The sequence below is a fragment of the Schistocerca gregaria genome, unplaced genomic scaffold (genome assembly GCF_023897955.1).
Source record: "Schistocerca gregaria isolate iqSchGreg1 unplaced genomic scaffold, iqSchGreg1.2 ptg000097l, whole genome shotgun sequence".
Lineage (NCBI taxonomy): Eukaryota > Metazoa > Arthropoda > Insecta > Orthoptera > Acrididae > Schistocerca > Schistocerca gregaria.
Genome location: NW_026061713.1, coordinates 1,679,128 through 1,695,247, shown reverse-complemented (window position 1 = coordinate 1,695,247; position 16,120 = coordinate 1,679,128). Strand labels below are relative to the sequence as shown.

The 16,120-nt window shown below is 41.9% G+C and overlaps 1 pseudogene; it reads left to right on the top strand.

The window, feature by feature from the left end:
- LOC126301747 (kanadaptin-like) overlaps window positions 1-16,120 on the top strand; it is a 227,418-nt pseudogene that overhangs the window by 130,675 nt on the left and 80,623 nt on the right.

The following is a 16,120-nucleotide window of genomic DNA, read 5'->3' as shown; positions in this document are numbered from 1 at the left end:
CGATTCAGAGATGGCGCCAGCACCCTCCTCTCCGGCGCTGTCACCAGGTGCGATGCGGGCCCACCGGCACCGTGCGTGACAGCGTCTCTGCACTTTATGGCCCTCTGCTCTGGTGCCTGCCTAGCACACCGTCTCGCTCTCTCCACTGTCAAGGGCTGCCACCGCTGTGGATCTGACGAACGTGTGTCTCGCCAGGCCACCGACATCTCCTCCGTCCACTGGGCACCCGTTTCTCGTGAGGGAGAGGTGTGCCGTATCCTGCTACCAGTGCACATGAGTGCGAGTGCACCGAATGTGGGTTGCTGCCCGTATCTCTCGCCAACTGTATCGGTGCGAGCTGGCCACTAGAGGACACCAGTAGAAGTCGTGCTCACGGATCGGTCTCTTCCACTCCGTCTACCGACGGCCCGTGCCTACGTATGTGCAGACCATTGCCGATTGAATCTCTTGTTCTATTTCTAGTCTATATCACACACACCAGCGTTTTGCATCTTGTGGAGTCCCAATGTTCAGTTGTTGTGAATAAAGTCATAGTTATGTGACTTGGATCGGCTTTGTGTATTATTTGGTTGCTACAAGTCCTGTAACGTATTGTTGACCTCATCGTTATTAGTTATTGAGCAATGTGTCAATGGGGAAAGGGTGACTGATGGAAGAAACCATGATATCATTTGCCTAAGTTCATTTAGGAAACCAGCAAAATCTGCACTGAATCTGGCTCCCAAATATGAGTTAATTGCAATAACTGCTACATCACCTCACTCATTGGTCCTATTTAGGTTTTTAATGGTAATACCACTTCATCATATTGTAGTCTCTACTTATTGGGGGCAAACATTTTGGGATTTTTCACTGTATATTTATTCTGTGCAAGGAGAGACTGTATATTTCTCCTTAAGTGCAACTAAAGTGCATGGCATTTAAAAATGGATCACGTACTCCTATAGGAGGTAGTATTAGTTAAAACTAGAAGAAAAGTTCCTATAATTAGATATTAGGTTTTGTTGAAGTTGGCTACAGCATCTCCACCCCCACACCCTCCTGTTCAACCAGGATGACATATGAAATTGGCCTCATTTGTTCCACGCCGATCTCAGATGTGGGGAGGGAAGTGACAGATCTGAGAGGTTCTGCACATCTACATCATCACACTGATCGACCAGATCGTGTCAGATATGATGGGGTCTTTTGTCATTTGTGGAATGCCGGTCAGCTGCTTTTGAAACAGATAGAGTTGTGAATGATAGAGCCCAGTTAGTATTCACTAGTTGTGGGGGTCCACTGCCGGTGAGAGATGACAGAGCATCGGATCGCAGCTGCTTCGTATCCAGCTGGAGCCACAGGTTATACGGTATGTCTGGAATTTCCAGAGGTGACCCCTGGTGTGACTAGCATGTTGCTCTTAGCAGTGATCTTATATAACAGGTTGCCTCGTGATTTGCAGATCGAGGCCAGAACACAGGTCAGACAGAGCCTGAACAATTGAGCCGATGCCACAGTGCCTGCCTGGCACCGGTTGCAGATGGTAGCCTAGGCTCAGTGGCAGTCCAGCAGTGACAGCAGAGTGAGGAGAGTCGGAGGTTGCCTGCTGGAAGCATCTCGGGTGATCTCTTCCCTGCCATCAATGTGGTTTTGTACAATGTAAGGGCATCTACTGATGGTGTGGATTTCGTTGTTGTTGTTGTCGTTGTTGTTGTCTTCGGTCCAGAGGCTGGTTTGATGCAGCTCTCCAGCCTACTCTATCCTGTCAAAAAAAATGGTTCAAATGGCTCTGAGCACTATGGGACTTAACTTATAAGGTCATCAGTCCCCTAGAACTACTTAAACCTAACTAACCTAAGGACATCACACACACCCATGCCCGAGGCAGGATTCTAACCTGTGGCCATAGCGGTCGCGCGGTTCCAGACTGTAGCGCCTAGAACCGCTCGGCCACCCCAGCCGGCCTCTATCTTGTCCAAACTTCTTCATCTCCCAGTACCTACTGCAACCTATATCCTTCTGAATCTGTTTAGTGAATTCATCTCTTGGTCTCCCTCTACAATTTTTACCCTCCACACTGCCCTCCAATACTAAATTGGTGATCCCTTGATGCCTCAGAATATGCCCTATCAACTGATCCCTTCTTCTAGTCAAGTTGTGCCACAAACTCCTCTTCTCCCCAATTCTATTCAATACCTCCTTATTAGTTATGTGATTTACCCATCTAATCTTCAGCATTCTTCTGTAGCTCCACATTTCGAAGGCTTCTATTCTCTTCTTGTCTAAACTATTTATTGTCCACGTTTCACTTCCATACGTGGCTACACTCCATACAAATACTATCAGAAACGACTTTCTGACACTTTAATCTATACTTGATGTTAACAAATTTCTCTTCTTCAGAAACGCTTTTCTTGCCATTGCCAGTCTACATTTTGTATCCTCTCTACTTCTACCATCATCAGTTATTTTGCTTCCCAAATAACAAAACACATTTACTACTATAAGCATCTAATTTCCTAATCTAATTCCCGCAGCATCACCTGATTTAATTCGACTACATTCCATTATCCTCGTTTTTCTTTTGTCTATGTTTATCTTATATCCACCTTTCAAAACACTGTCCAATCCGTTCAACTGCTCTTCCAGATCCTGTGCTGTCTCTGACAGAATTACAATGTCATCGGCAAACCTCAAAGTTTTTACTTCTTCTCCATGAATTTTAATTCCTATTCCTAATTTTTCTTCTGTTTCCTTTACTGCTTGCTCAATATACAGATTGAATAACACCAGGGAGAGGCTACAACCCTGTCTCACTCCCTTCCCAACCACTGCTCCCCTTCCATGCCCCTCAACTCTTATAACTGCCATCTGGTTTCTGTACAAATTGTAACTAGTCTTTCACTCCCTGTATTTTACCCCTGCCACCTTCATAATTTGAAAAAAATTATTCCAGTCAGCATTGTCAAAAGCTTTCTCTAAGTCTACCAGTGCTAGAAATGTAGGTTTGCCTTTCTGTAATCTATTTTCTAATGTAAGTTGTAGGGTCAGTATTGCCTCACGTGTTCCAACATTTCTACGGAAACCAAACTGATCTTCCCCGAGGTCAACTTCTACCAGTTTTTCCATTCGTCTGTAAAGAATTCGCGTTAGTATTTTGCAGCCGTGCTTTTAAACTGATAGTTCAGTAATTTTCACATCTGTCAACACCTGCTTTCTTTGGGATTGGAATTATTATATTCTTCTTGAAGTCTGAGGGTATTTCGCCTGTCTCGTACATCTTGCTCACTAACGTTTTGTTAGGCCTGGTTCTCCCAAGGCTATCAGTAGTTCTAATGGAATGTTGTCTATCCCGGGGCCTTGTTTTGACTTAGGTCTTACAGTGCTCTGTCAAACTCTTCACGCAGTATGATATCTCCTATTTCATATTCATCTGCATTCGCTTCCATTTCTATAATATTGCCCTCAAGAACATCACCCTTGTATAGACCCTCTATATACTCCTTCCACCTTTCTGTTTTCCCCTCTTTGCTTAGAACTGGGTTTCCATCTGAGCTCTTGATATTCATGCAAGTGGCTCTCTTTTCTCCAAAGTTCTCTTTAATTTTCCTGTAGGCAGTATCTATCTTACCCCTAGTGAGATACTCCTCTACATCCTTATATGTGTTCTCTAGCCATCCCTGCTTAGCCATTTTGCACTTCCTGTCAATCTCATTTTTGAGACGTTTGTATTCCTTTTTGCCTGCTTCATTTACCACATTTTTGCATTTTCGCCTTTCATCAATTAAATTTAGTATCTCTTCTGTTACCCAAGGATTTCTATTAGCTTCGTCTTTTGACCTACTTGATCCTCTGCTACCTTCACTATTTCATCTCTCAAATCTACCCATTCTTCTTCTACTGTTTTTCTTTCCCCCATTCTTGTCAATCGTTCCCTAGTGCTCTCCCTGAAACTCTCAACCAGTTGTTCTTTCAGTTTATCCAGGTCCCATCTCCTCAAATTCCCACCTTTTTGCAGTTTCTTCAGTTTTAATCTACAGGTCATAACCAATAGATTGTGGTCAGAGTCCACATCTGCCCCTGGAAATGTCTTACAATTTAAAACCTGGTTTATGATTCTTGAACCAAGTGTTAGCTATAATTAAGTTATGCTCTGTGCAAAATTCTACCAGGTGGCTTCCTCTTTCATTCCGTACTCCCATTCCATGTTCACCTACTGTGTTTCCTCCTCTTCCTTTTCCTACTATCGAGTTCCAGTCACCCATGACTATTAAATTTTCATCAATCTCTTCGTCATCTGCGGAGCTAGTTGGCAAATAAACTTGTACTGCTGTGGTAGGCGTGGGCTTCGTATCTATCTTGGCCACAATAATGCGTTCACTCTGCGGTTTGTAGTAGCTTACCCGCATTCCTATTTTCCTATTCAATATTAAACCTACTCCAGCATTACACCTATTTGATTTTGTATTTATAACCCTGTATTCACCTGAGCAGAAGTCTTGGTCCTCCTGCCACTGAACTTCACTAATTCCCATTATATCTAACTTTAACCCATCCACTTCCCTTTTTAAATTTTCTAACCTACATGCCCGATTGAGGGATCTGACATTCCACACTCCGATCCACTGAACGCCAGTTTTCTTTCTCCTGATTGCAATGTCCACCTGAGTAGTCCCCGCTCGGAGATCCGAATGGAGGACTAGTTTACCCGTGGGATATTTCACCCGAGAGGACATCATCATCATTTAACCATATAGTAAAGCTAACGGCTGTAGTTTCCACTTGCTTTCAGCCGTTCACAGTATAAGCACAGCGAGGCTGTTTTGGTTAGTGTTACAAGGCCAAGTCAGTCAATCATCCAGACTGTTGGCCCTGCAACTATGGAAAGGCTGCTGCCACTCTTCAGGAACCATACATTTGTGTGGCCTCTCAACAGATACCCCTCCGTTGTGGTTGCACCAACCGTATGGCTATCTGTATTGCTGATGCACGCAAGCCTCCCCACCAACGGCAAGGTCCACAATTCTTGGTGGAGAGGATTTCGTTATTTTCCCCATTTTCTCCTTGAAAGTGCGCACTGACCCTCCCACCTCTCCATTACATTAGAAGTGGACTGGTGCCACTAGAAGGTGTTGTACCCCTTGCTGCTTACAGAATTTTGAAAACTGAGTTGTCTGTTATCTCAGGCAGTGACCTTCGGAGGGCCCTCATTGCCAAAAATTAGCAAAAAGTTATGTGAATACATGATGTCTGTTCTTTTAGACATGTCTGAAATAGCAAACACCACACAGAATCCTCACTTGTGATAAATTATATGTAAATTGAAGTTGGAGGGGGGAGAAAGGTAAGGAAAGGGAATGGATTTGATTATTGATGTCAGCTATATTGGGACATTACGTGGAATCAACATTGATGAGTGGAAATGTGTGGTGGACTGGTATTTGAACCCAGGATATTCTTCTTACTAAGCAGTTGCATTAACCACTGTCCACCTGGAACACGACGTTTGGTGCAACTGCGTAGACTATCTTAGCGCGCCTCTTAGCCAACCCTCACCCTCATCTACCACCACATATCTGTAGTACCTCTCCATGTCCTCCGCACTCGCTTGCAAATATTCTCGCAGGAGGTCGAGCATATTTTTTCATACGCACTGAAGAAGGTGGATTCATTGCCCATCAGTTATATTTTCACTCGTCACCACTGATTCCACATAATGTCTTGATGCAGCTTACGTCAACAGTCCCTTTCCTTTCCTCCCCCCCCTTCCTCCTCCCCTCCTCCCTCCACCGTCAATTCACATATTTAATAAAAGACCTGGATCACGTTTGCTGTTGTCTTTGAACCCATGACTCTAATACCTGGCAGCGCTTGTAAAGTTAACAATAATTTTATGGTTTAACCTGAAAGGTTTTATGCTGTGAAGTGACATAGGTACATTTCCCAGTCGTCATCGCCATCTGTAAGTAATGGAAATGATGCAATTGCCGAAGGTTTCTAGTTTCTGATAGACAACACTGCTATTTGCTGCTGTAGTGAGGTAAATTGCTGTTCACGTTTTTCCAGTTGTCAGTTTTGTTGCGGCTGTGCCCTCATTTAATGTTTTGTGGTTCCTGGCCAGATGAGAAGAGGGTGGTATGATAGGTGGGTGGCCGGTTTCCCCTCACCACAACACAAAAAGCACACATGGTTAAAATACACTTTATTCAGGAACCAATGGAGTACTTAACTTCAGTGATGTCCAGTCTGAAGTTCTATGGTTAACAGCAATCAAATAACATGTACTAATTCTCGAATCTTGTCCATGTCTGTATCACAGCTATATACAATGACTGTTGCTCCCTCACAGCTAGCTAAGGTCCGAGGCAATGATTGTCACTGTGGAAGACTAGAGCAATGTGTGACATATTGAGGTGAAATGCGAGCTGAGTCCGGATGTGACATACTGAGATTGTGACAGCTCAGTTGGCGTCGGTGGCAGTGGCCTATATGCAGCTCTCCTTGTTACTCTACCCTGTGTAAGTCCCTTTCTCTCTGAGTAACTAGTACAACCTCCTACCTTCAGACTCTGAGTACTGTATTCGTGTCTCGGTCTCTCTCTATGATGTTTACCCCATCCCACTTCCCTCTAGTGCTAAATTGGTGAATCCTTGATGTCTCAGAATATGTCATACCAACTCATCCCTTCATCTAGTCAGGTTGTGCCGCAGATTTTGTTGCTCCCCAGTTGTATTCAGTTATGTGATCGACCCATCTAATCTTCGGCATCCTTTTGTAGCACCACATTTCAAAAGCTCCTATTCTCTTCTTGTCTAAAATGTTTGCTGTCCATGTTTCACTTCCAAATATGGCTATACTCCATACAAATACTATGAGAAAAAATTTCCTGACACTTAATGTATACTCGATGTTAACATATTTCTTGTCTTCAGAAAAGCTTTTCTTGCCATTGCCGCTCTCCATTTTATACTCTCTCTGATTGGCCCAAATATCATTCTACTTGAATCTATAACCCTAAAAATAATAAGATGACAGAGAAGAAAGAGACAAGCTACTTTATCACTATCACCATCTCCCCCATCTCCATCCCCCTTGTGCACAAAGTCCCCCTCCTGTAATCTTCTTTCCATTGTTGTTTACAGTTCCACTTGCCCACACATTACTGCTGCATTTTTCTGGTATTGCCTAGCTCCCCTGCCCCCAAATAAAAGGATGTTTCCTTTTATTTAGGAATAAGGGAGACAACTAACCAAAAAACAGAAGCGCTATGTCATTGATGGATACCCGAATGAAAGGTGCACAGCTTAGATAGCTTTCGATCGATTGAGCACACTGTAGGAAGACAGACGTTTGCTGTGAGTATGTGCGTATGTTTGTGTACATGCTTTTTCTACAGATTTGAAAAAGGAAGTCCATTCCAAAAGCTAGTGAAGCTCTCTACCTTTAGTTTGTGTAACTATCAATGACGCAGTGCTTCTGTTTTTCAGTGAATCGTCTCCTTCATTCCTAAATAATTCATAATTCTGAACCAGGTTGTTTCCTTTTTATCATATCTCCCACACCTCTACCAGTAACTACCGGCATTTTGCTGTCATTTATTTTTCGAACAGTTTTATCATTGTCATAAGTTAAAACTGGTAACATATTCATAGACTGTAAACTTTCCTTTACAGACAATTTGGAACATTTGTTTTGAAAATCTTGTATAGCTGTTTGTAACTTTCTTTTTACTGTGACTGTTGTTAAGTCCTGATTGTGTTTATGCCTGTATTTAGTATTTGTGCTTTATCTAATAGTTTTCACTGTTCTTCAGACTTCCAATTGGGAACGGAATGATTGCTGAGGCTCTTGTGAAGGGTAAAAAGAAAGAGGTTGTGGTGCAGTGTGCTCTCGAAGCTTGTCGTGTTTTGGATCCCTTCGGAATGTTACGCCAAGCTAGTCACGGTAAAAAAACAAAAATTAATTTTTCTGGCTTTTGGTTTTTCCCCCCACAAACGTGATAATATCGTTACAGTAGAAATATTGTATTTTGTAACATGTATCATGTGCAAAATCAACATTTAAGTAATATGTTCATCTTCATCGTCATATTGAATAACTTATAGAGTATAGTAAAAATCAAGCATTGGAAAATATAAGATGGAATGTAACAATATTATGAAAAGGAAAGTTGCTACTCACCATATAGCAGAGACATGAGTTGCAGATAGGCACAAGAAAAAGACTATTACAAATGAAGCTTTCATCCAGTTGGCCATTGTCAAAAATAGAGGATATACACACATACACACACTCATGCAAATGTAACTCACCACCACCTTTCTACGTTTTCCACTACCTCTACCTCTTTCCAGCCCTCTGTCTAACCTGCAACACTTCACTGTCCACCACCCCTACCCTACTAATTCTCCCCCTCCCCACCCCAGCCTCCTCCTTACCCTCACCCAGGCACCACTCCCATCATGCACTAGTGCTGGTGCTCGCAGTGTGGTTTTAATTGCCTGAGACTACACTCGTGTGTGCGAGTTATGTCTGTGTGAGTTCAGCATCTCCACTATATTGTGAGTAACCACTTTCCTTTTCATAATATTGTTATAGTGTCTAGTGACACTTATCAGAAACATAAAGACTTTTTTCAGTTCTAGTAGTATAGTTTTTTTCCCACAGACTTTATTCACTTCTTTCTTCCTTCCATCTTTTACCTAATGTATTCACTGTTTCTGTTGTGATTTCATTTCTTTGTTGTGTCTTCTAAAGCCACTTTCACTCTTTTCTCTTAATAATTTGTCCTCTGTTGAATGAAATGGAATTGCTATGTGAAGTATTCATTTCACTTTCTGAAGGTGTATCGCAGCTATATATATTGCCTGTTGTCTTGATAAAAATATTGAAATGTGGTGATGAAGTCCATTTCCATTTCTTCCTGCCTTCTGTTTTTACACTTATTATTTTTGGCACTATGGAGCAACCATGCCTTTGAGTTGTTGTTGTTGTTGTTGTTGTTGTTGTTGTGTGTACGTGCTTGTGTGTGTGTGTGTGTGTGTGTGTGTGTGTGTGTGTGTGTGTGTGTGTGTGTGTGTGTGAGAGAGAGAGAGAGAGAGAGAGAGAGAGAGAGAGACCAATAACAAGGTTAGCTAGTTTTGAGACGTAGTAAAGCAGGTTTATAGCAATGAATTTACTGGAATATGAAATGTTCTGATGTTGCTGATGCTCTAATATGCTGTTTCCACAAGGAGAAATTAGACCGTGTGAACCATCAGTTTCTGCAAACTGTGGAGTACAGATTTCCTGTGCCATTTCTCCTCACACCCCCAATCTTCCAAACTTCCTCAAGAACCAGCCCCTTCATCGCCAGAGCTTCGATTACTTATTGTCCTGCCCTGAAATGAGGGACATCCTAACCAAGATCCTCCCCACTGCTCCTAAAGTGGTGTTCTGTTGCCCAACCTCCACAACATCATCGTCCATCCCTACGCCACTCCCAATCCCGATCCCAACACCGACCACTTCCCATGTAGATCATCTCCCTGTGGAAGACCCAGGTGCAAGACCTGTCCAGTCTACCCACACAGCATTTCCTATTCATATCCTGTGACAGGCTTATGAAAACCGATAGGCTGGACCACATGTGGAAGCAGCCATTTCCAGCTCTGCTACAATCATTGCACAGCTTTTTATATTGGTATCACTATCCTGGTGCTCGACTTAGTGGCAAGCCCTGCATGTTTAACCACACAGTGCTCTTCTACCATGCTGTCCCTTCCCCTTCCCCTTCCCAACTCTCTCCAGACTGCTGCTTCCGTTCTATTGGACAGTTGTGTTCCGGTCCAAGATGGCGGTCATGAGGTGTGCTTGCTTGTGTAAATGAATATGTGTGTGTGTGTGTGTGTGTGTGTGTGTGTGTGTGTGTGTGTGTGTGTGTTTCCTTTTCCGAAGATGGCTATGGCCAAAAGCTAAATGTTTAACAGTTTTTGTGTTGTAACTGTCTGCAACTCAGTGTGTGATCTATCTTTTTCTTATATTGTTAAGTCAACATTCACCAAGGACAGTGCATTTAGAATAATTTGACAGGCTGGAACATTGCTCTCCAATGAATAATCATATACTTCTTCATATGCTCATGTATGATACTCTATGTAATAATAATGGTGTTCAGGTAATTTGTACAGAAGGAAGTCCACTGTATTGACTGGAGCATTGCACCGTACCAGATGTACTAATCCCTGCAAAAGATAACCATTTGTGTTTTTTTGTCAATAGAATCTATTAATGACCATATATTTATGCTTATAAATAAACTGCTCTTTGCTGATGACCAAATAATTATTCAGAAGACAGAAAATGACCTCAAGTTCATGATACACCATGAAAATCAAATATGTAACAACTATCATTCAAAAAGTCAGGGGAAAAAAAGTAATAACCTTCAAAGGTAAATTTCTAGTACACTTCAAAATAGAACAAGATGAACCACCCATGGAACGGGATCACATTTTCAGCTGTAACACTGTGATATTAGCTATGAAAATATCAACATCAGTTATAAATTAAACAAGCTTCAAATGGTATGTGGCACAATGCACAAAACACTGGGTGACAAGACAAGCCAGGATACATAGCTGATGAAACTTTCTCAAAATGTGCTTATACTACTGGCTTCTGCACCAAGCTATGTCTTGCAGAAACTGCTTAGGGTGACACTGGATTTTCCTAGAACGAGGTGCAAGAAAAATCTTTCCTTGTCCTTAAAGAGTGCTAAGATCTGTAGTCCTAGCATTATATGACAAGAATGCTGAGACAGAACTTCACACGAATGCGTCTGTTCTAGCACATGAAAGCAAATCTTGGGCATTAACTAAGAAACACAAAAGTAGAATACTGGTGACTGAAATCAAATTTTTAAGCAAAGTTTAAAAAATCTAAGAGGTAAAATACAAAACAGTATATTGATATAGTAACCAGAATCAAGTTCAAATCCAAACGCAGGGTTGTCAAGTAGAGTACAAGACTTACCACTGAACACCAGTATGCAGTACAACAGAACTGAATTCCTGGATGAAGGGTGTTGCTATTCATACAAACGCACAATATTCCTGTGTATACAAACATAACTGCTGGTGGTGAGGTTTGAAATTGTGACTCACAGCATGCCAGCCAGTGATAATAGCTACTACTCCTTACTACAATTCAGCATAGCTTGTGGCATTGCTCCCTCTTCTGAACAAATGATGACCTGCTGTTCCAGAAGTTCACATTGGACTGGCTACAGTATATTAGATCTAGATGTAGACATTGGTCCTCTGTATGGCAACACTGGCAGATTCTCACATTCTGGTCATGTTGTCACATCCTCTTATCTATGTTGAGCATTGAAGGTAGACCGTCCTCTCGAAGCTCCATGATCGTCTACTGGGACTTCAGTGTTCTTGAACAAGAAGTCTTCATTGTCAGTCTACACCTCGGGACTGTAGTAGAGCTTCATATGGAGAATGTGCATGCATATGCGTGACATCTCGGCACTGTTGTCTTCTTGATAGGCAATTGTCATCCTGTGGTTGACATCGCAACATAAAATTCTCTCTGATACTAGTCTTGACCAGCAAACTTTTCAATGATTCTTCACATGGGGTACTCAGTTCATCCAGGTGTTGTTTTCTAGAAGGAACATTGCAATTTCTGGAGCTTCAACAGTTGACACAGCTTTGCTGGCAGCATAGCAGGTGCTGTAGTCAGTAAAGGCTGTTGCCCATTAATTTCCCATTTGTCAAGTAAGAGAACATCCCCAAGAGGTTGAATCCAGTTCAGTGGAATGGGCCTGCTGCAGGTGGAATTGGCAGCACATGCCCCAGATGTAAATGGTGGAAAGTGCTTCCGTCACTGGCGTTCCTTTTATTGGCTCACATAGTGTCTAACAGATCAGTAGAGGTACCTGTGTCAGATCCTGTCTAGAGTCTTCACAAATGCCAGGTGACAAGGTGTTGGAACATAATAGAAATACTTCATGTTAGCTGTCTGTAGATGGGCTGGGATGACAAGCAATGACTTCCTCTTGTAAGATGTTATGTTTATTAGCTGCAGTTCTCTCATGATCAGTTCCTACTTCCACAAGGCTTCTGTAGTTTACAACATTGCTGAATCTCCCCCTGTTCAGTAGTAATGTTGTTTAATGCCGCAGTTACTGAGATTGCATCCATACTGCTGTGTTCCACCAAAGGATTCCTTGTAAGACAGTTGGCATTTATGTGTTTGTGTCCACTTTATTATACCACTGTGATAATAGTCCTCTGAAGTCTCAGGCCCTTGTCGCCAGTCAGTGTGAAAGATCTTTCAGGTCAGTCAACCATTATAGAGAATTGTGGTCCACAGCAGCAGTGAATGATTTGTTAAATAAATAAGTCTTGAATTTGTTACGATGCAAACAACTGCAAGACATTCTTTTCCAATTGCAGAGTACTCTGGAAGCTTAAGCCATCACATTTTCAGCACTATTCTGAATTTGCTCTAGAACCACATTTTCAATCCAACCACTAACATCAGTGTGAAATTCTGTCTCAGCATTCTTGTCATACAATGTTAGGACTGCAGAAGATGTTGGCACCTCTTTAAGGACAAGGAAAGATCTTTCATGCACCTTGTTCCAGGAAAATTCGGTGTCACCCTAAGTAGTTTTTGCATGAGACATACCTTAGTGCAGAAGCCAGTAGTATGAGTACATTTCGAGAAAACATCTAATATCACAACTGTGCCGAGGAGTTAGAAAATCTGTGACTGCTCTCAATTTCTCTATCACTGGGTGGACTCCATCGCACTGACTTGGTGCCCGAGATTTTTATTTCTTGACTAGCCAAGAGACACTTTCCCGATTCACCGCATTCGCACCAATGACGACCTCATAAACCGTGACTGTGGCTATAATCTTAGCAAGACTTGGGAACCAGCGATTGGGTTAATCAAGAGTAAATCGAGCAAACGTATAGTTGTGACGACCACGGCGGACAGAGCCATCACACCGACGTCATCTCAGACGCTGTTGCAATCTGTCCCACCGCACGACCGTGGCGCGGGGCGCAGACGGCAGAGGGAGCGTGCCACGGGCGGAGGGTATTTAAACCAACCGTGGCCGCGACCGAACCCAGTCCCCCCTGAGCAGCCATAGTGTACGGATCTCCGTGCCGGCCCGTTCACAGGAGCTCAGTCCGTCAGTTCACCTAATGATGGCGACATGTTTGATCGCCGAAATATTGTGCCCGTTGGACACTATGGACCGGCAGTACACCCGTGGATATTTTGATTGTCTGTAAGTTGTCATACTTTTCGCTGTCAACGGGCATTATGAGTGACACTATTTTGTTTGACATTATGGTGAACAATTGCATTTATAATCCACTGGATAAGCAAACAGTTAACCATCTTCCACGGATAACTCGAGGAAATGCTGACCGATAATATCAAAAACCACCCATATCTCAACAAGTAACAGTCACTGTCATTTTAAGGCATTTTACAATTCATGCTTTGACAATGACTGGAGTCTGTCCTTGAAAATATTGGAGTTTTGATGAATTTATCCGGCCGCATTCTCGCGTGATATTAGAGCATACAACACTCTGGGAATAGCTTAACTTCTCCTTTGGCAGAATTATAATCCGCACAATTCATAGTGCACAAATTCCTAGTCAATAAAGGCTAGGAAGTTGTTATTACTGTGAATGCAAATGATATATTGACAGACACATTTTTAAACCATGAGCCTGTAAGAAATATTATTACTTTACTTTGTTCTAAAATCTTATGTCGTAACACCCTCATTACTGCTATTTGAGTCTGTGTCTAAAACATGTGATCGTAAATTTACGATTGTATGTTCAGGGCTTGTATCCATCTTCACGTCCCTATCAAATTCTTCCTACTAAAACTTTTCAGCCAGCCACACCGACTATATCTACACTAAAGGGGAATATTGTCCATTGCTTCACACACAAGAGATTCAGTGGATTATCTTCCCACATAGCCTTTAGCCTTTGCCCAAATTATACTGACAGTATGAAATGTAGTTTCAGGCCCTATCTTTACGGCCATCTTACTACAACTATTTATCAAAACACCCCACGTAAATAGACACGTATTGCCTGTTTAGTTTGCAAGTGCCATTTTAGGCTGCAGTCACAGTGGCTCCAATATCGGAGGATTCCACCGGCGACCGAAATCGGCTGATCATTTCAAATCAGTACGCCATTATGTGTGCCGTCACTCTATAGCCAATCGTATCTCCTGAACATGCAGACTTCAGACAATAAGTGGTGAAAGCCAAATAAGTTTGTTTTCTTTGATCGAATCAACCAATGTTCTCGCACATGAAATATGGAGTGTGAGAAACTGGTAAGTTTAGTCCAAGAAAGAGGGAGTTTGTGGCATCCTGAGCATGAAAATATCATCATCAGGATATAGCTCAGAATCTGTGGGCTGAAATCACAGGTTTATTCAAAATTCAAATAGGCAAAATCTTCATTGGGGACTTTCGACATAGATTATAACCTCAAAAAATGATTTGTTCAAGTGAAATGGGTGGCGTATCTTACATGTGTATAACTGCTGTACTGGATCTTTTTTCTGGTTGGTTGTTACTAGTTGTCTACAAATTATTATTACTGCTTACTGAAGTTTTATGCCAGTAGGGTAGTGATTCTGTTAATGTGAAATGGTTTTGCAAATGTGGTGTACGGTATGTATTCCCACTCTTGAGTGCTGTAGGTTATTGGAGTATGTTATGCTACACTTTACGCGTGTCTTTCACTTGTGTGCTAGATTACACTCATTGAAGGTTAATTGATGTATGTCTGCACAATTTTAAATAAAGACAGTGAAACAGAGTGTGTATAACTTGCTTTTCAAGATCACCATGAATTACTTCGAGTATGTAACAGCATGTTTCTGCCACTATCTTATATATTCATAAAACGTGACTGATTATTCTGATAACTGAGGAAACAGTGTACGGTACTTGCTGCTTTTATTTTACAAGACAGGAAAGCTCATTCACATCTGTTCGTGGTCTCTTTAATAACAGAGACCACTATGCAGCACTCATATCCAAGCACAGAGGTATTGTGGTATCCACTCCATCGTGACAGCTTAAAATCTGACTTACTTTATACAGAGAATGGATTCTAATCCAACCTAACCTCCTTGACTCTTCCAAAGAAGGAGATCAGAAGCACTGTGACCACACTGTAGGCCAATGTTGACAGGCAACCTCTGGTGTGTTGGGCGCTTTATTTTTGTGAACATAGTGGTAGTGTGCATTGTCTAATGCCACAATACTTCCACCTTGGAGTATTTGGTATTTGGTGCTCTTCCAACCATTTTATGTAATTTTCATTGTTCATTTTGTTGCAATAATCTTCTGATGTTGATTTTGAATCTTAGATGAGCCCTGCATCCTCAGTGCACCCCATTTCTCCTCCTGGATGAACCACTATTGCTCTTTGTCCAGAACTTTCATTTTTCCACACACCAGGTAAGTCACTGTGCTGCCATCATTTATTGACAGCTGAGTGTAAATGCACCCATGCTTCATCAGTGTATATGAGGAGTTTCTTCATGCCTTTCTCATTTCCTGTTAGAGTTCTTACAAAGTGTGCATGCTATGCTACAGTGCCCTGCCTCTCAACCAGAAATGTTGGTCTACATTTACATTTTTGAAACAAAACCCCATACCCTTTAAAATTTTCCAGGAAGTGGTTCTTTTTCCTATGAAATTAATGTATGTATCCTCCTTCATTCGATTGTAAAGCTTTCGAAGAGTGGGTATTTCTCTTTTAATGTCATAATGTTGTGACAATCTTCCGATGTTGATCTCGAATCAGGGTCATCGAGGCACTTCATTTTCTTCCTCAGTCGTTTCTTCCTTCATCTCACAATTTTCTGACCACTCAGTCTGGCTTTCATAACATTGTTCACAACATTATGCACTGTCCTTACACTCTTTTCCACTGTGGCTGCTGCTCTCTCCAGAGCTCTTTCTAATGGTAACAGAAAATCTTTCTACTTTTTTCTTCTCAACAGAACTTAACTACATTAATTATATGGACTTTTCCATCTGAATGTACTCTTCGATAACATACATTTGCCAATCACT